We start from the raw sequence: 20,710 nt of genomic DNA on the forward strand, positions 1-20,710 counted from the left end.
GTATCCTTATCTTTAATGTCTGAGGTTCACTGTACTAAGCCTTAACTAAAAAAACGAAGGCTAGACAGACCACGCCCAGAAGAAAACTACTACTACTACTAAGCCTAAAAGAGGCCAACTAGAAATATATCAAAAATGGTAAATGGGAAGGGAAAACACACTGGAAAGCTATAAGAGCTTTATAAACAATCCTAACTAACTAATAATACTAACTAGCAAAAAACTTTTATGGAAAATTTTAATGAAAATTTTGCTTATCTGGCCTGAGCTAAATCAGAACCTCCAATGTGTTGCAGCGGCAAAGTAGATCTGAGGTAATAGGGACTTGGCCTCGAGCTATTTGAAGACCTTGAGCTTTGCAATTGGCCATATCGGAGCCAAGGGATTGGCTCCGAACCCCATCAGTAAAGAATGAACGGCGAGATTGAACAACTTCACATCAGTTCTTTACATAAACCACATTAAAAAAGGTGCCAAAGGCCAAACCAAAGTAGTACAAACAGGAGGGGTTATGGAAAACTACCGTACATGAAAGGAATACTCACAAATACAAAATACAAGACTAAAGAAGATAAAGATACTAAAAAAATTAAGACCTACTGTTGGAAAAAATAGAAATTCCCAAGGAGCTGAGCAATCTGCATCTATCTGTTAGTGCGGCAAACAAGATCTGAGGGGTTAGAGGGCAGCAGAGCATTATGGGAGGGGAGGAGCTTGAGCTAAGCTGTTGTCTAAGTGTGCTGGCTCGGATCCAATGTCGGATCCAAGACTTATATGTGATGAATGGTGACTTGGATGACCTCAGATCTAACTTATTATCTTTTCCTTGTTTAAGTATAGTGAGATTACAGGAAAAATTAAATGAGGGAGGAATTATTTTATCACTCTGAATTATCCTGAAAATGTCACTCAGTAATTTTAAAATATTTAACAGAAGAAGACTATATGATTCCATGCTTAAACCATCTAACCCTGGAGCCTTACCACTTTTCCTTTTTTTAAAGCTTCTTTAACTTCTATTAGGGTAATAGGCTTATTCAACAGAGATATTTGTTGGTCATTAAGTTTATCGGTATTTTGTTTAAATGTTTGTCAGTTTTGTAATCATAAGGATTATTATTTTTATCTTCATTAATATCCTCGTGGAATTTTTTAAAATTATTAAGCATTTTCTCTATGTCTGAAGTAAGCTTATTAACGTGAGGCTTTTGGATATTATTGGTTTCTGTCTTTTTGCTTAATGTCTTACTTCTATTAGCTAATCTATGCAAATGTTTTAAAGTCATCGCATAACTATGCAAATTTATTTTTTCTAAAGCTATCTCTACTTTATGTGTTAAAACTGTCTGATATTTTGTCATTACTTTTAATGACTCATTATCTAATTTCTTTGTTTGTTGTTTACAATTTGCTTTGTGTATTTCACCTTACTATCCCACTCTTTCATTTTATTATTAGCCTATCTTTCCATTCTATCTTTAATATGCATTTTTAAGGAGATCCATAGCATGACTTTACTATCCTGACCATTATCATTCAATGATAAAAAATTCTCGATACATTATGATCAAATAAAGAACAAGGAATAGTTTTAAAATAATTCAGTTTATTACGTAAATCTGTAGAGGCATACATCCTATCAATTCTAGATGTCCTCCAATGTACTTAAGAATGATGAGTAAAGAACAATGACTTATCTTCTGCTTTTACTACTAAATCAACTAAATTATTATTACTAATACATCTGTTTAGTGCTTTATTTTTTTTCCGTTTACTTGTATGTTCTATACTAGATATGCAGCTAAAATCCTCTGCTAAAATTAAACTACGCTTCCAAAGACTTTGTAGTAAGTTTAAGTGATCTTTAGCTACTCTTGCACCTACTCCATGTATCTAGTAAAAATTAGCTAGTGTATAGAGTAATTATTACAAATGTTTACATTATTTTTGGATCATTAATGGATTCCATGACCTTAGGAATTACAGTAGATTTTCTCCAAAGTATAGCAGTTCCTCTCATTTTTGTTAAAAGAAGCAGATGATAACATTTTTTAACCTAAGTTATTTAAATATAGTATATCAAGTGAGTCTCTTGCAAGAATATAATTTCTCCTCTATTTAATTTTAGATATCTTACTAATGAGTTCCTTTTGTTTCCATTATTTCATCCATTTACATTAACAGATAACAGATTAAGACTGTCCATACTATATATTTAAAAAGATTTCTTTTAAAAGATAATATGACACATTTATCCACCATATTAATTTAATTGTATATAAGACTCTAATGCATTCCTCTACACTATCTTAACATTCCAAATGTTTTGAATTCCTCATTTCTAAAAACTAAACTACTAAAACCCATAAATAAAAAAATTACAACTGTAACTGTATATATTACTAATAAAACACAACACACCATGGATACCAAAGTCCCTAATCTGCCTATCGAACAAACTAATATACCATCTCTCTACCTACAATACCTAAACATTGATCAAAAATCTAGCAAAAGCTACCGTTTCTTACAAATAATTAATACATTATATATAAGTTAAAAATAAACTATTAATATAGTTATATAGTTTACAATTTAAAACTATTCCCCAATACTATATAAAAGTTTAATAATCCTATTCTATTAATCACAGATAAATAATAAATAATCCACCAAATAGTGTACTATATACCTATTTGTGTAATAGTAGTATAAGTTATCCATTTAGTATATTCCTAAATTATTCGTTCATTCAACAATATTATAACTAAATCTCTAAATACGTACGTAGAACAAAGTGGGACCTGAAGAGATCTGTAAACTTACAGGTGACAGGTAATCTTATCATACTAAACTATTTTACAAAAGGAAAATCAATGCACATATATATTCATTTACTAAAATATACAAACATACTTTCGAGCTCTAACAAAAGCTCTGAATTAATTTTAAAAGTACAAGAGTCTATATTTCAAAATTGTATAACACTCTTAATATGATAAATGTCAAGATATTTAAAAATCCTTTGACTTATTAAAATAATTCATAAAAAATATGTACATTACGGAGGTCAAAGAGAATGTCTTGGTATTTCTATGGAATCAAAAAATGCAGTCTATATTGTATTCAGAAGTTACAACATGCTTAATTCAAACCCCATTCTCTTTTCCCAGGTTCAAACATACTGAAATATTTACCTTACTTTCTATCAAAATGGATGTACTGATTCAGCAAATTTCAACTCTGACTTATGAAATTAGTTATTTCAGGCAGTATTAGTGAATCTAATAAAATATAATATGTAAAACGCTTCAAAGTTCACATGACCAAGCTTCAAATTTCAACTTCCGGGATACTTTCAAATATTTTTATATGATCTTCTATGTAAATTATATGAGATCTTGTACATTCACATTTCTGCCATATGCGGGTATATTAATAGATGTCTTTCTTATAAGCAGTTTATTTAAATATATTTTATATGTCTTATTTGCCCACTAATGTTCTACCTTATTCCATATAACTTGTATTTCTAAAATCTGTCATGACAGAGCTATTTAATCATCAGCTATCTATTACAGATTATAGCATGTGTATATCTTTTTTAACTTACTGATACTGATAGTTTATTAATCTTACATAGTAAATATTTCATTCTTTGTGCATATGCATAGTACTTATAAGATGTTTACTCTTCTTATTAATTCTGGTATTTCAAGCAATCTTTACTATATATAAAATAATTCCTGCTTGTTTAATTCAAATCTGTGTTTTAGCCATTGTGAACAGCTGTTCTGATCGAAGCTTCACATTCTGACATTAGAATTTAATTACAGCATGTCAAAATGACAACTCACAGAAGACAGCAGCTGGTACTTTCCTCTGTAAGCTTCTCATTCTTCATAATTCTTTTAAATTGTTCTAGTCAATAACAAACATCTAACTTTACTTCTTTCCATTAATATATACAGTTAGAGTTAATAACACTACAGCATAAGCTATTAAAATTTAGCAAAATGTAAGGAAATTATATGTCAGCAACAGCTCAATATCAAACATTACTATAGCTTTTGTTTTACCAATTCTTCACTTATAAGAAAAAAAATGTTGAGTAGATTTTGTATATATATATATATATTAAAAAGAAAAGAAAAAGTTAATTTCTATTTTTACATGCATCAGTGATGAACTTTGACCTAGATTTTCTTCAATACAGCTCATGAAGCAGGCAGGAAGCAAAGCAAGCAAGAACCCAGCATTCTTACAGGAAGCAAAGCAAGCAAGAACCCAGCAAGCAAAGCAAGCAAGAACCCAGCAGTCTTATACAACTGCAACATTATTTTGTTTTCAAGCATTTTTTAAGCATTACTTGCTTCATAAATGAGTTATGAAAGGAATGTGTTACACGGAACAAAGAAAACAAAATCATCAGCACTTTAACACTTCTAATTAGCATATTATATACATCTGGAATTCAGTTAATTCAGCAATGCACATACTAAGCAAAGTTAAACAAATAAAATTCTTAACTTAAAGAATCTTAAAGTTACCAATTCTACTGCTTATAATTTAATGACATTCTGTTAAAGGAATTATCTGTTCAACATTTATAAATACATTTATAAGTTTAGTTAAATGAAATACATTGTCTTTCACTGTAAATATAGTAAAACAGTAAAAAGTTAAGTTATGTACTTACCATAACTACGCATCTGTGTTGTCCATTTTCATTCTTCCTCAATGAATGGGCTCAGATCTGATCCGTGGATCCAACTTGGGCACTTTTTTTCAGTCTAGGACCCAAACTCTTAAGCTCCTCTCTTTACCCAGAATGCCCCTGATCACTGCTTTACTTCAGATTGAGTTTGCTGCCTCTAAGCTATGTTTGAAAAATATAATACAACCACAATACTGATAGAAAAAGATGTAGTAGAAGAGAACAGGGGCTCAAACATGAACAATGGTTCCTGACAAACTGCATCAGGTCACTCCCAAAGTCAAGGAAAGGGGAAGGTGGGAGGGAACTTGAAGAAGAATGAAAATGGGCAGCACAGACCCATAGTAATGGTAAGTACATAACTTAAATATCTGATGTCATTTTCATTCATTCCTCAATGAATGAGACAGAGTCCCCAGCTACAACAACCTTGGGTGGCCCTCATGGAAGTATGTTCCTGAGTACCGCAGGGCCAAAATGCAGCTCTATTCTTGGAGATGATGTCCAGTTTATAATGAACCACAAAGGAATGAGCTTTAGACCAAGTAGCAGCTGCACAAGTATCATCAGTGGAAGCTCTTGACCAAAAAGCAGATGATGTAGCCATTGACCAAGTTGAATGAACTTTTGGTTGTCTTGGCAAGGTCAGTCCTTTTAAGGAGTGCACATAAGAAATACAATTAGTTATCCATTTGGCTATTGTAGTTTTTTCTGATAGTCCTACCCAATTTGTTTTATCAAAGGAAATGGATAATTAATCAGTCTTCCTAATTTCCTTCATTCTATAAAGATAGAAACAAATTTGCCTATGTACATCTAAGAATAGAGCATGTGTTCTCCTTTATTCTCAAATTTAAGATAGAAAACTGGAAACTGATGACTTGATTGATGTTTGCTTATGACACACCTTTGTATAAGAAGGATGGCTTTGTATGTAAGGCAACTCTGTCCTTAGGGAAGATCAAGTAAGGCTGTTTTGAAGAGAGTGCTTGGAGTTCAGAGACTCACCATGCCAATGTTATGGCTACAAGAAAAACTGTTTTCCAAGAAAGAAACTTGACGTCCACTCTTGCAGTGGGTTCAAAGGGTGACTGTACCAGACTTTATAAAACTAAGGTAAGATCCCAAGGTGGAACAAGGTTCTTAATGGGTGGCCTAAGTAAAAAAGTACCCTTAAGAAATGCCTTACACAGCTTAGATGATGCCAAACAGAAAACATTACTTCAGACATAAAAATTCAAAATGGCAGACAGCTAACTTTAATAGTAGAGAAACTGTGCCCACCTTGAAAGAAAAATGTTACAAATTCTAAGACAGCAGGGATTAGAGCAGAGAAAGGATACAAATCTCTCTGCTGAGCCCATAAGGAAAATCTCTTTCATTTACTTTTATAAACCTTTCTTGCAGAGGGTTTCTGAGATGAAAACAAAATTCTTCGAACAGGAGATGAAAGCCTGGAATGTCTAGCCATCATTGGAATTGGAGAAACCAGGAGGTCAATTTGAGGCCTGCTATGTCCAGATGAGTCAGGCATGATGGGTGTGTGAGGAGACCTGGACTGGGGCCCATTGTCCACGGAGGACATATTAGATGAGACCATAGGAATGGAAACCAAATCTGCTGAGGCCAAAAGGGGGCAATGAGGATTACCTTCCTCTTCAACCTGAAAGCTTTCTGAAGAAACTTGGAAACTAGGAATAGGGAAAGATAAGCATAAAGAAGACCAGGGGGCTAAATGTGGACTAGATCATTTCTCAGTGACTGTCCCTTTTGGGGAAGTAGAGCAAAGAACCTGCTGCATTTGTTGTTGAGGGGAGTGGTGAATAGGTCACAGCATGGTTGATTCCATTGGTGGAAGATCATGCTTGCCACTGACTGATTGAAAGACCACTCATGAGGCATCAGAATATTTCTGCTGGGCCTAACCGCTAGAACATTTAATTTCCCAGGAATGTGCATTGCTATAAGAAAATGGTTGGATGAGATCACCCACTGCCAAACTGTCATTGCTTCTCGGCAAAGAAGGTAAGATCTGGTTCCCTCAGTATGTTGATGTACTAAATACTGACATAGTGTCTGTTTGAATAGCAATATTCCCCAGAGGGAGAGAGTTCTGGAAGGCCTGCAATGATAATAGGACCACTCTCATCTCCAGGATATTTATATGCAATTTGGTCTCTACTGAGGTCCACATGCCTTGAACAATCTGTCCCAAGTAATCCTCCACCCAAACTCCCAAACTGCGAGGCATTCATGGTCAATGTGGCAATGGGTGGAGGAAGATAAAGGGGTGACCTTGACAAATCTCATTGGATTGGATCCACCATACCTATGAGTCCTTGCATACACTGGACAGTTTTACTAGAAATTGTATGTGATGTAGAATGGATCACTGCACTTGTAAAGTACACTGAAGAAGCCTCATGTGAAAATGAGCTATTGGCATTAATGTGACTGCAGCAGCCACTGATCCCAGAGCTCTTAAAACCAGTTTGGCTGGAGGGAAATGATGAGACAGAACCTGATAGATATATAACCTTAAATTTAGAATTCTGCTCTGTGGTAAGAATGCTTGAAGATTCACTGTGTCTAGGCAAACCCCTATAAACTCTTAAGACTTGTACTGGTTGAAGTTTGGATTTTGCAAATTTATGGTGATACCTAGTGAGTGAGTCAACTGAAGAAGATAGGCTCTGACAGTCATCAATAGATGCCTGGTTGATGCGGTGAGAAGCCAGTTGTCTAAATAAGGAAGTACTCTGAATCCATATAGTCTTAGATGAGCTGTAACCACTGCCATACATTTGATGAACACCCTGGGGGCTGTGGTGAGACCAAAGGGCAGGGTTCTGAAATGATAACGACTGGCTCCCAGCTGTAAGCAAAGGAATCTTCAAGATTGTCTGTTCATTTTTATGTGATAGCACACATCCTTCAGATCTATGGTGCACATCCAGTCACCCTTCTGAAGCAACAGCAGAATGGACTGTACCGTGTCCATCAGGGATTTGGAGTTCTTTATGAATTTGTTTAGCTAACTGAGATCCAGAACAGGTTTCAGGTCTCGTGTTTTCTTTGGCACTAAAAAGAACCTTGAGTAAAACTGGACCCCCTTTGGTCTGGTGAGATCTCTTGGATGACCCTTTTGTTCAGCAGCTTTTGGTTCTCCAGAGCTGCTTGTTCTCATCGACTGGGTGGAACATCAGGGAGATTTTTTCTTATCCTTGGTGGATGTTGTAAAAAGAGAATAAAATATCCTCTGGATATGATTATTTTATTGCATGTGCTTTTTGTGATGGCTGCCCAGGCTTCTGGGTGCAAAGACAAGCATCTCCCGACTGTCTCCATAGAAGAACAGTCAGGCAGCCTTTCAGGAACACTGGAAGGGTCTGTATGAGAAAGAAACTGAAGACCCTTGATTTTGTGGACCCCCTTCTACTGCGTGGGTGGAGTCTTCCATTATTATTATTATTTCCTCCTCTGCCTCTTGGAGAAAAATCTGTGCAGGAATTTTGAAAAGACTCTTGAGATTTCCGAAACCACATTTTCTTACCACTGCACTGATCTCTTGAGAAATATCTCTGTGGGGTAGAAAAACAGATTCCTATGGCAGACAGGGGTTTTTCATCTTGTTCACTACTGGAAAGTGTCTCTTTAAAGGTGGGCCCAAAAAGGCAGGATCCATCAAAAGAAGCATTGATGAATGACAATTTAAAGGGCTCCACAAAGTCCCACACATACATTCAGGCATGCCTCCTAATGGATATGCCTGTACCCGCAGTCCATGAGGAACCTTATGCCGCAAGAGAGATTAACCTCATGGATGCGTTTGATATAGATTGTAGGGTGCCAGTCCTCCTCCGACATGGACCAGGGGTAGAGTTACAGAGTTCCTTTATTAAGTCCCTCTGTAACCTAGTAAAATGTGCCAGGTAATTCAGCGATCATATAGCAAAGGTTGCTGATGCATATACTAACTTTCCACATCTGTCCAAAGCCTTACACTCTCTGTTAGGGGAATGGACAGAAGAACTTTGTTCAGTTAACTCCTTTTTCATGACTGCTGCAACAACCATGGCATCTACAGGAATCCCCTTGGACCAATGTTGCCTGTCTAGTGGTGTACTGAGAATCTTGTCCAGTTGTTTAGGGATGGGCTCTATACAGTCCGGCTCCTTCCATGCTGAGTAGGAGACAAAGTCAATAAGCTCATTCTCTGGGGGGGGGGGTATTCCAAGATGTAGATGGGCCAGACCCGAAAGCTTTGTTCAAGGAAGACCATCCACCTTTTTGGTACAGGATTTCTAAAATGTCTCCAAATGAGACATTGTCTGGTGGAGATCTGGGGAACCCTCCCCTTCATCAAAATCAGTGTTTTCTGTCAATGATTTCTGAGGGGAATCTAAGTGTCCCAAAGAGGGAAACAGGCCTGAATTTAGAGGCAATAGGATCTGACAAGGTTGGATCTGAGACCTTTTTTATTTTCAATGGCAGCTACGAAATCAGGGCAGAAGAAGATCGGACAGGGGAGCATTTCCTAGACTCCCTGGTCTGCAAACTCTTCTGATCTCTCAAGGGGTTTCAGCCCCTGATGTAGAAGGAACTGCAAAAGAAGATGTAGGCAGCATACCTTTCAAAATAAGCTTATTATGCTTATCACTTACTGCCCTGGCATTAAAACCTGCACAGATTTCGCAGGAAATCTGAAGGTGAGCATGGCCTAAACAATGCATGCACCCCCTGAGGATGTCAGAATTGGATATCTGATGCCCACAGGAAGTGCATTTCCTGAAACTGGTAGGTTTGTCCACCATACCGGAAAACTACTCCACAAAATAAAAAAAAAATTAGAAGAAAGAAATAGGGTGCTTTTTTTTTTTTTTTTTTTTGTAAAGAAGGGAAAAGAAGCAGAAAATACCAGCAGTAGTAAAAAATACCTCCAGAGACGTAAGAAAAAGAGAAAGACTGCAAACAGTAGTAAGACAGAATCTACCCAAGTAGCAGAAAAGGTCTAAACTAACTCTGAAGGATAAAGAGAGGAAGGTACTAAAGAAAAAAAGAGATTAAGTAATAAGACAAAAAATATAATATCACTCACAACTAATAACTGCTTAGAGCTTGAGAGCACAAAATCCCAACCGATCGCTATGAGTGGCAAATGAGATCTGAGGTAAAGGGAGCAGCTTGAGAGTCAGATCCTAGACTGCAAAAAGGTGGCTGAGTAGATCCAAGGATTGGAGCCAAACCCATTTGTTGAGGAACTAAGGAAAATTACATTAGATCTAACCAAGTGTATTCCTTATCATAATAAATGTTTTAGCTTAAATATAAATACATGCTTACATATGTTTTGAAGTTTAAAGTCCAATGCAAACCTTTTACTTAAAGGGTAACTCTATTGTTTCAGAAAATAAAAGTCCTACAATCAGATAATAAAAGACACTTATTTTTAAGCTGCTTAATTTTAGAAGCTGTTTCCAGTAGTTCAGCTCACTCTGTCTTTTGAGGGATATGCTATTACAATCCATTTCTTCAGTATTATTAAGGATTTTATTTTTGTTGACAAAAGTGGATGCCTCCTCTAGTGTGTCAAATATTTTAGTTCCTTCAGAAGTGTGTCAAATATTTTAGTTCCTTCAGAAAGAAATAATTTGATCTTTGCAGGAAACACCAAAGTGGCCATCTAGTGTGTCAAATATTTTAGTTTCTTCAGAAAGAAATAATTTGATCTTTGCAGGAAACACCAAAGTGGCTTTAATATTGTTCTTTTTAAGTTCCTTGATCAGTGGTATGCAGGCATTTCTTTTATTCATTACTTTACTGGAACATTCATTGTCAAATCTGACTACATGTTCACCTATTTTAATAGGTAGTATGGACCATGCTGTTTTTAAAATGTGATCTTTTTCTAGGCTAGACATAAACTTAATGATAATTAAACCTGGTGCTGAGCTTTCCTTCTTCAAAGGTGCTCTTAGGGATCTATCTGGCCTTTCTATTCCAAAAGATAACGTTTCAGGTAGTTTTAATGTTTTATGCAGCCAGGTTGTTAAGAAGTTTATCACATTGTTTCCTTCATACTTTTAAGGTATACCATAAATTCTAAAGTTATTCTGTCTCAGTCTATTTTCTAAATCATCTTTATCTATGACATTTATTTTGTTTTAAAAGAAATTCAGTCTGAGACTGACCTTCAGTTACTCTCCCTTCATGATCATTTAAAGCTTCTTTCATACGGCTGATTTGTACACATTGTTGTTTCATAACAATTTCTAAATGTTCCATGTTCTTTCTGGTCTTTACTTTGAAACTTTCTATTTTGGTATCCAGTTTGTCCATTTTAAGTGATATATCCTGCACACTAGATATTACCAACTGGATATCTTTTTTAACACAAAAATCCTGAGTACCATTTCTTGAGTGGCTCATGTGGAAGTCTCTTCTCTCTTAACCAAGCAGTTGAAATTATAACAGGAAAATTACATCTTTTGAAGAATTTGAAGCTATAAATCGTTTCTCTATTAGTGTATAAAATTAGCTAACAAATATCTGCAAATTTTAATTTTTTGATTATATTTTCTGTCAGAGAAAAGTTTTCAGTCACAGTGCTTTTATGAGTTGCTGCTTTCAGTTAGCCATCTTGGCCAAGCCCCTCTTGCAGACCTGTGTGCATGTGCCTTAAGTGATAAGTTAATAAACATGTTTTAAAAAAAGATAATTTTAAACTGTATACTTCAGCAAGGTCATTACAGCTGATGGACTCCCAGAATCAGATACATTTTAAATGCATACTTCAACCAGGTCACTGGTGAAGTTATTTAAATAACGGACTTTTAAAATAAGATGTGTACTTGAAAGATCATTACAGTTGAGTTGCCTACATAATGAGTTCTCACACAAAGTACTAGGTACCCTAGTCAAATAATTGGCTCCCATCTGATGGAATAAGGACCCTAGCTTAGGTAGTTAGCTTCTACAAATATATATTTTTATAGAACTAAATTATTTATGTTTTAGTGTTTCATTTCCTGTCAAGATGTAGTAATTCAGCTTTTGCAAAATGGTGCTAAATGAATAAAATTTGATATTATAGTACAGAGAAAGAAGTTATGTACTTACCATAACATTCCATCTGTGTTATTGATCTTCATTTATTCTTAAAGAATGGGACTCGGTTCCAATCCTCAGAACTGGCTCAGCCATTATACAGCTCGTGCCACCAAAAAAACTCTCACGCTAAGATTCTACCCACAATGCCCCTCTCTCTATTACCTCAGATTGAGTTTGCAGCCAAACAGTACTGAGGAAGAACAGGTATACAAGGTAGAAGCCATGTCCAAGGTGAAACCTATAGGTTCCCAGAACAAGTGTCCAATTCTCCAGGAAATCTGTAGGAGGGGGAAGGAGGATGGCATGTCAAAAATGAATGAAGATCAACAACACAGATGGAATGTTATGGTAAGTGCATAACTTCTTTATCTGATGTTGTCAATCTTCATTCACTCTTGAGGAATGGGACAAAGTCCCCAGCTACTTTAGGTCCTGGGTGACCTTATGAAAGGATATTCCTGAGAACCATAGAGCCAAAGGATACTGTTCTCCTGGAGACCATACCCAAATAAAGGTATGTGGAGTAGCCCATGTTGCAGTTGCACATATTTCTTCCATGGACGCCCTGGAGTGGATAGCAGCTGACGTGGCTATTGAGCTGGTGGAATGTGCTTTTACAGGTGCAGATAACTTGTGGTTGTTATGATCATGAATGAAGGTAACACAATCTCTAAGCCATCTTGCTAAGGTAACTTTTGAGACAGGTTTTCCCAAAGTCAGACATGAAAAGGAAACAAATAACTGGTCCAATTTTCTAGACTCTTTTGGTCCTGTCAAGGTAGAAACGTAATTGTCTGTAAACATCTAATAAATGCAACCAATATTCACCTTTATTGGAGAAATTGGGGAAGAAAAATTAATATTAGATTCTGAGACACACCTTAGGAAGAAAGTAATGGTTGGTTCTCAACAAAATTTATCCTTATGAAAAATCAGATAAGGGGGTTTTGCACATAATGCTTGAATTTCAGAAAGTCTCCTGGCAGAAGTAATGGCTACTAGAAAAAGAGTTTTCCACAACAAAAATTTCAGATGGCAAGTTGCTGCTGGTTCAAAGGGTGGGAGAACCAAAGATTGTAAAAACCAGGGTTAGATCCCATGGAGCTATAGGGTCCTTAAATGGGGGCTTTAGACACAAGGCACCTTTATGAAAACCTTTCCATAAACAATGGGAAATTAAAGAATGACCATCGTAGCCATTGTGGAAATTAGAAATGGCCGCTAATTGAACTTTAATGGTGGATGGAAGCAGAAGCTCCTTGATCAAAAACTAAGTTAAAAATTCTAAAACTTTGTCAACAGGTGGTGAAAAGGGGTCTAGATTATTTCTATGGGCCCAAATTGAAAATCTCTTCCATTTGCTAAAATAGAATTTCCTGGTGAATGTTATATGAGAAGCCAGAAGAATTTTTTGTACTGAGGAAGTTATATTACTCTGCCTGGCAACTACTGGAATTGCAGAAACCAAGCTGTCAGCTTGAGACTGTGAAGTTTGGGATGCACCAGTCCCTGCGGGTGAGACAGGAGGTCTGGGACTGGGTCCAGAATCCATAGACAGTGAATCAGGTGAGGCCGAAGAAAGGAAAACCAGACTTGTCAGGGCCAAAAGGGTACAATGAGAATCACACTGCTTCTCAAACTTTGGGCTTTCTTTAAGAACAGGGGAATGAGGGGAAAAGGGGGGAAGGCACAGAAAAGTCCTGAGGGCCAATTGAGAAAGACAGAGTTTCTTGGAGACTCCCCTTGAGGGGGGATTAGGGCAAAATAGCTGCTGCATTTGTTGTACATTGGGGAAGCAAAGAGTTTGCAGCAAGGCTAGCCGTATCGATGAAAAATTTCCATTGGGACTGAGAGACTACTCAAGAGGCAGGAGAGTACATCGGCTCAGTTTGTCCACTACCACACTGGAGCTCTCTGGCATATGCATTGCCATTAGAAAGCAGTTGGAAGATATCACTCATTGCCATATCCTGAGAGCTAACTGGTACAGGGGCTAAGATCTGGTTCCGCCTTGTTTGCTGATGTAACAGACCACTGACATGTTGTCGGATTGAATTGCAACTGTCCCCAGAGGGAGGGAAGATTGAAAGGCTTGCAATGCTAAGAGCACTACCCTCAATTCCAGGACATTGATGTGCAAATTGGCCTCTTGTGGAGACCAAGTGCCTGGGACTGGTCTTCCCAGATAATGCCCTCCCACCCGATCTCGGAGGCATCCGTGGTCACTAAGCCCTTGGGCTGAGAAAGTGAAGGGATGGCCCAGAAGAATTTCCTCTGACTGCATCCACCAGGATAGACACTTCCTGCAGAGACCAGTAATTAAAATGAGAAAAGTCACTGGATCTGTTTGGATGGACCATTGTGCAGCTAAGAACCACTGAAGTAGCCTCATGTGAAATCTTGCCAGAGGTACTAAAGTAATGGTTGCTGCCATAGACTCTAAAGCTTGGAGGACAAGAAGAGTGGGGACTTTGTCTTTGGATATGATGAATTGTACTTGAGACCTTACCTTTTGTAGTCTGTGAAGAGGGAGAGAAGCTACACAAGTGATTGTATTGAGGCAAGCTCCTATAAACTCTAGGTCTTGCTTTGGAGTCAGCTGGGATTTTTCTTTGTTTTCCGTTATGTCTAAAGAGTTGAAAAGATGCATGATGAAATTTGTGGCTTGAAGCAGTAGACATCTGTTGGGGGTGGTGAGGACCCAGTTGTCTAAGTAAGGAAACACCCAGAATCCATGTAGTCTCAAGTGAGCCGTGACTGCTGCCATGCATTTGGTGAACACCCTGTGGGCTGTGATGATACCAAAGGGCAGTACTCTGAACTGGAAATGACTGGCTCCTAGTCAAAAGCGGAGAAATCTTCTGGAGCGTTTATCCATTTTTATGTGGTAATATGCACCTTGAAGGTCTACACAGCACATCCAATCATTTTCCTCTAAAAAGGGAAGTACAGACTGAACCGCGACCATCCAGAATTGTTGTTTGCTGAATGAACTTGTTCAGAAGGCTGAGATCCAGTATTGGTCTCCAGTCCCCTGTCTTTTCTGGCACTAAAAAGAACCTTGAGTAAAATCCTGATCCTATCTGGTCTGATGGGAGTTCTTGGATGATCTTTTTTTCTAGCAGCTTTTGAATCTCCAAGGCTGCTTGGTCCCTCTGAGCTGGGTGGTATATCTGAGATCTTCTTTGTGATCTTCGCTAGAGAATAAAGGGGACAAGATAACCTCTAGTAATGATTCTCTGCACACAAGTATCAGAAGTTATTAGTCACCAGGCTGTCTGGTGCGTTGAAAGTCTTCCCCTGACTGCTTCCAGAGGTAAGCAATTGGGCCTCCTTTCAGGAGCACTGGTAGGCTTGTCCAGAGAAGGAGTCTCTGCAGCCCTGATTTCACTAGCCACCTCTGCCACAGCATGAGCATCTTTCATTAGAGCTCTCCTCTCTGCCTTGAGGGGAGCTACCACCACATGTGTCCTGAAAAGGCCTGTGGGACTTCTTGAATTACATCTTCCTATTCCTTTGACTCCTGGAGTAGGATCGCTGAGAAGTAGAAAAATGAATGCCCACAGCAGAAAGGGTCTTTCCATCTTTTACGCATCTGGCTAGTGTGTTTTTGACTTTGGGGCCAAACAAGGATGATCTGCCAAAAGAAGCATTGACGAAGCAAGACTTGAAAAGCTCTGCGAACTCACACAAGTGTATTCAGGTGTGATGCCTTATGGAAACACCTGAACCTGCTGCTCTGGTCATCCCCTCGGCTGCATGAGCAATGAGCCACATGGACAAGTTCGATATAGACTCCAGAGTGGCCAGCAGAGAGGCAACCTTATCCCACGCCTTGTCAGACATAGCTCCAGTGAGGGTATCTGATAACTCCTTAATCAGATCCCTCTGGTGTCTAGTAAAGCGTGCCATGAAATTCAAGGTCAAAGAGCGAAGGTCTATGAAGCATTTACCTGCTTTCCAAATCTGTCCATCAACCTAGACTCTGTTAGATGGGTGGACAGTGGGACTCTCATCGGCATGTTACTTCATGGTGGCTGCCACACCACCATGGCATCTACTGCTAAACCCTTTGCCCAGTATTGGTGATCTTCAGGTGCTGATAAGATTTCGTCTGGTCTACGGGGGATTGGCTCTATGGAGTCAGGGGACTTCCACGCCCGCTATGCTATCAATGTAATGAGGTCATCAGCGGGTGGCATCACCCAGGACATAGTTGGGCGAGCACCAATGGCTTGCAAGTACACGGATTTCTCAGAGGATGGGTCTTTGGGCTTCCAATCACCCTTCTGTTTTAGAATCTCCAGGATGTCTCCAAAAGAGACATCTTCAGGGGTTAACAGAGGGAACCCTCCCCTTCATCGAAGTCTGTACCTTCTGTGATAGATTTTTCCAGGGAATCTAAGTGCTTCCTCTTGCATGTCTTCTTTTGGTGTGGTCCCTCAGTGGGAATCTCTGAGGAAGACTCTGAAGAAGAGGGACCCTGTACAGGGGTAACTTGCAGCTTCGGTGCTCTCTGTCCTGACGTGGAAGATGGTGGCAGCTCCGGACCACAAGGTACAGATATATGACACTGATACAGAAGGGGCCAGATTAGAGCCTGCAGAGGCTAATGCCTTCTCCATGACTTGGAAGGCAGGTCCCCCCAAAGAGGGATGGGAGCCCAGACCCGAGAAAGAAGGTCACACCCCACTCAGAAGGACCGCCATCCAAAGCAGGAGCCAGGGAAGAGCCTACAGCTGTCAGGGCTCCGAGAGCTAAGGACAGCTCCAAGTAAAATATAGGAACTGATCTGAAACCCTCGGAACCAACAGCTGAGCTATGGCCCTGAAAATGTCAGGGCATTCCCTGGACCTGAAGAGAGAGTGTCTGTCACACCAGGACAGTTGGAACTGGAGAAATCAAAGTAGTGGGCTCTAAGCTTCCTGAGGAGGTCAGAGGAGGAAAATCTGGAAGAGTCCTAGGAGAAAAAAAACAACTTCAGAGGAGAGAGAGATCTGAGAGGGGGCAGGAAGACCCCTGGCCACCAAAAGCTGTTCCACCGATCTCTCAACATCAACCTCTGAAAGACTCCTGGAAGATTGGACAGATATCCCCAAAGGAGGTTCTGGCCTTTCCAAAAACAGACTGTGTAGTGGACCCACAAAGAAGTCTATGGAAGGGGAATACCTTGTCTTGGGAACATGTTCAGACTTTGGCACTGAAAGGGTGGGTAGAGTCTGCTGTGGTGCAGATGGTGAGGTCATTACTGACTGGGAGACTAGAGAAGCTGGTGCCAATGTCAGTGCTGAAGGTTTTGGTGTTGTAACAGAAGAAACCAGTGCTGAAGATTTTTTTTCTCGTAATTTTGGAACCTTAGTCTTTGGTTCTGGGGAGACTGATGGAACGAAGACTTGTGTTTCTTAGTCTCCGGTGCCATATGGGAACTCAGCACCGAATGACTTAGGGAGTAGGATCTGGCTTGGACAAGACTTCCTCAAAGGAAGATTTTAGCATCCCTTTTATGATCAATTTATCACATCTTTCTACCAAGGCCCTGCTACTGAAGGCCTGGCAGATTGAACAATCATTAACCAAATAGGGCGGACCCAAACAGTAAACGCAAGAACAATGGCCATCTGAATTAGGCATCTTTCTCCCACAATCTTAGCACTGCTTGAAACCTGAAGTGCCCTTTTCTTTTTCCAACATTTTGCAAGTAAAGGAAAAGTCACCAAAAGAAAGGTTGACACACACACACACACACACACACACACACACACACACACACACACACACAATGGAAATGCTACCAGTGATGGTAGAGACAAACACCAAGCTTGGTAGGATAGAAAGAAATACCAGCAATGGTAATATAAAAAGTTACCTTAAAAGGTAAAGAGTAGAACCAAAGAAACAGACCTTAACGAGCCGAGTAGCCAAACTGAGCTGAAACGCAAAATTTATTTTCAAACAAAGAGCGTTTTCGCTTCTATTATTACAGGAGCTTTCTCAACGTAAAATAAGAGCGCGAACTCTTCACATTTAAAACAACATCAGTGACACCCATTGATGTCACTTCCTTTACATCAATATTAAAAGTTACATATCATATAAATACTAAAAAAATACAAAAACAGCATAATTAAAATAACAGTCAGTAGTCTATCTTAACAAGTCAAGCATGCACTTTCATTTAAAGGATGTTCAATAAGGTCAAACCTACGTGAAATATTCATATTATTTAGCAAAAGGCTAAAATCTTACTAGTCTATTCTACCCTAAAATCTATTAAAATAGACCATATCTTAAAATGGTCTGGTCCTTTCAATAATGGATGAAAAAATATTAAAAAGTATTGCATTATATATTGGTAACCAATACCAGGAACCTGTTAATTTAATATATCAATGTCAAAAATTACTTTCATATAGATAACCTATACTAGGGATTACCTCGGATAACTCCTATATTTCAACACCGATGAGGTATTGCAATTCTCATTTAGGCCCGGGAAATTAAAGGCATCGAGCTTCATCTGCCATTCCAATTCCCGGGTTTCTAAAATCAATGATTGTGGGCCCCCTCTTATATCAACTTGAATATGGTCAATAGCCATAAAGTGAAAACTGTGTCCGGCATTATTCAATAGGTGTTTTGATAAAGCGTTGTCACTTTTTTTGTTTTTTATAGCATAAATATGCTGGTAAATACGGTCGCGAAAACGGCGATCTGTTTTACCAACATAGTAAGCAGGACAACAGTCACAAAGAGCTATATATACTATAGATCTTGTGTTGCAATTAATTTTGTAGTTGATATAATATTTTTTATTTTTAACAGGGAATGAGTACCCCACCCAGAGGTAACTACACCAATTACAACAACCACAGGTAAACATACCCTTTTGTCTAGAATGAAAATCCATTGTCTTATTTCTCTGAAGAAGTTCCTTGAGGTTACTACCTCTTCTATATACAAAGGAAGGGGACAAACCTAATCTTTCCTGTAACCCTGAACTAGTAATGAAATACCAGTTTTTCCGGACAATAGAACAATAGGTTTTGTTCATCTATTTTTAGGAAGTCAACTTATTGCAATTCGTTCTTGCATTTTTCAAGTTGTCATCCATGGAAACAAAAGCGTTCCATAGTTAAGGGGCAACTCGTTAGGGCTGCCCGTATGTGCAGTACGGACATAGCCTTTGAAAATGAGTGTTCCCTTTTAATGGACGAGTTCTTGAACTGGGGTTATCCTGGGGATATGGTTGAAGCCTTAATAGCTGAAGTATCTTTTAAGCATATTAATGGCACATATCAACCTTTGCTTTTTCTTAATACACAGACTCCCTCTCCCCTTACGGATGGGATTGACATGCTTGCTGGTGATGGCCCATCACTGGACCCTACTATTAGTGCACCTGTTAAGGAACTTAATTTTCCTATTAGTCTTGTAACAACCTTTAATAGGAATTCTGAAAATCTTTGTTCTATTGTCCGGAAAAACTGGTATTTCATTACTAGTTCAGGGTTACAGGAAAGATTAGGTTTGTCCCCTTCCTTTGTATATAGAAGAGGTAGTAACCTCAAGGAACTTCTTCAGAGAAATAAGACAATGGATTTTCATTCTAGACAAAAGGGTACGTTTACCTGTGGTTGTTGTAATTGGTGTAGTTACCTCCGGGTGGGGTACTCATTCTCTGTTAAAAATAAAAAATATTATATCAACTACAAAATTAATTGCAACACAAGATCTATAGTATATATAGCTCTTTGTGACTGTTGTCCTGCTTATTATGTTGGTAAAACGGATCGCCGTTTTCGCGACCGTATTTACCAGCATATTTATGCTATTAAAAACAAAAAAAGTGACAATGCCTTGTCAAAACACCTATTGAATAATGCCGGACACAGTTTTCATTTTATGGCTATTGACCATATTCAAGTTGATATAAGAGGGGGTCCACAATCCTTGATTTTAGAAACCCGGGAATTGGAATGGCAGATGAAGCTCGATGCCTTTAATTTCCCGGGCCTAAACGAGAATTGCAATATCTCATCGGTGTTGAAATATAGGAGTTATCTGAGGTAATCCCTAGTATAGGTTATCAATATGAAAGTAACTCTTGACATTGATATATTAAATTAACAGGTTCCTGGTATTGGTTACCAATATATAATGTAATACTTTTTCATGTTTTTTCATCCATTATTGAAAGGATCAGACCCTTTTAAGATATGGTCTATTTTAATAGATTTTAGGGTAGAATAGACTAGTAAGATTTTAGCCTTTTGCTAAACAATATGAATATTTCACGTAGGTTTGACCTTATTGAACATCCTTTAAATGAAAGTGCATGCTTGACTTGTTAAGATAGACTACTGACTGTTATTTGAATTATGCTGTTTTTGTATTTTTTTAGTATTTATATGATATGTAACTTTTAAGATTGACGTAAAGGAAGTGACATCAATGGGTGTCACTGATGTGGTTTTAAATGTGAAGAGTTCGCACTCTTATTTTATGTTGAGAAAGCTCCTGTAATAACAGAAGCGAAAACGCTCTTTGAAAATAAATTTTGCGTTTCAGCTCAGTTTGGCTACTCGGCTCGTTAAGGTCTGTTTCTTTGGTTCTACAGTTTACTTTTCGTGTGACTGCAGTTAAAAGGTAAATCGGGAGAGGGGAAGGTTACCAACAATGGTAACAAGGGTACAGAAGCAGAATCACTTAAGAAATATGAATGAGAGGTAAATAATAACTAAGGTTTTAAAAGGAACAGAAAGCTTTTAAAGAAGATTAATACATTTTGAACTTAGCTGGAGAGTATTGACTAATGCATTTTGCTCTCAGAGCGGCAAACGAGATCTGAGGTAACGGAGAGAGGAGCATTGTGGTTTAGTTTGA

This window comes from Protopterus annectens, chromosome 3.part0 (genome assembly GCF_019279795.1).
Source record: "Protopterus annectens isolate FY-2018-M chromosome 3.part0, PAN1.0, whole genome shotgun sequence".
NCBI classification, from domain to species: domain Eukaryota; kingdom Metazoa; phylum Chordata; order Ceratodontiformes; family Protopteridae; genus Protopterus; species Protopterus annectens.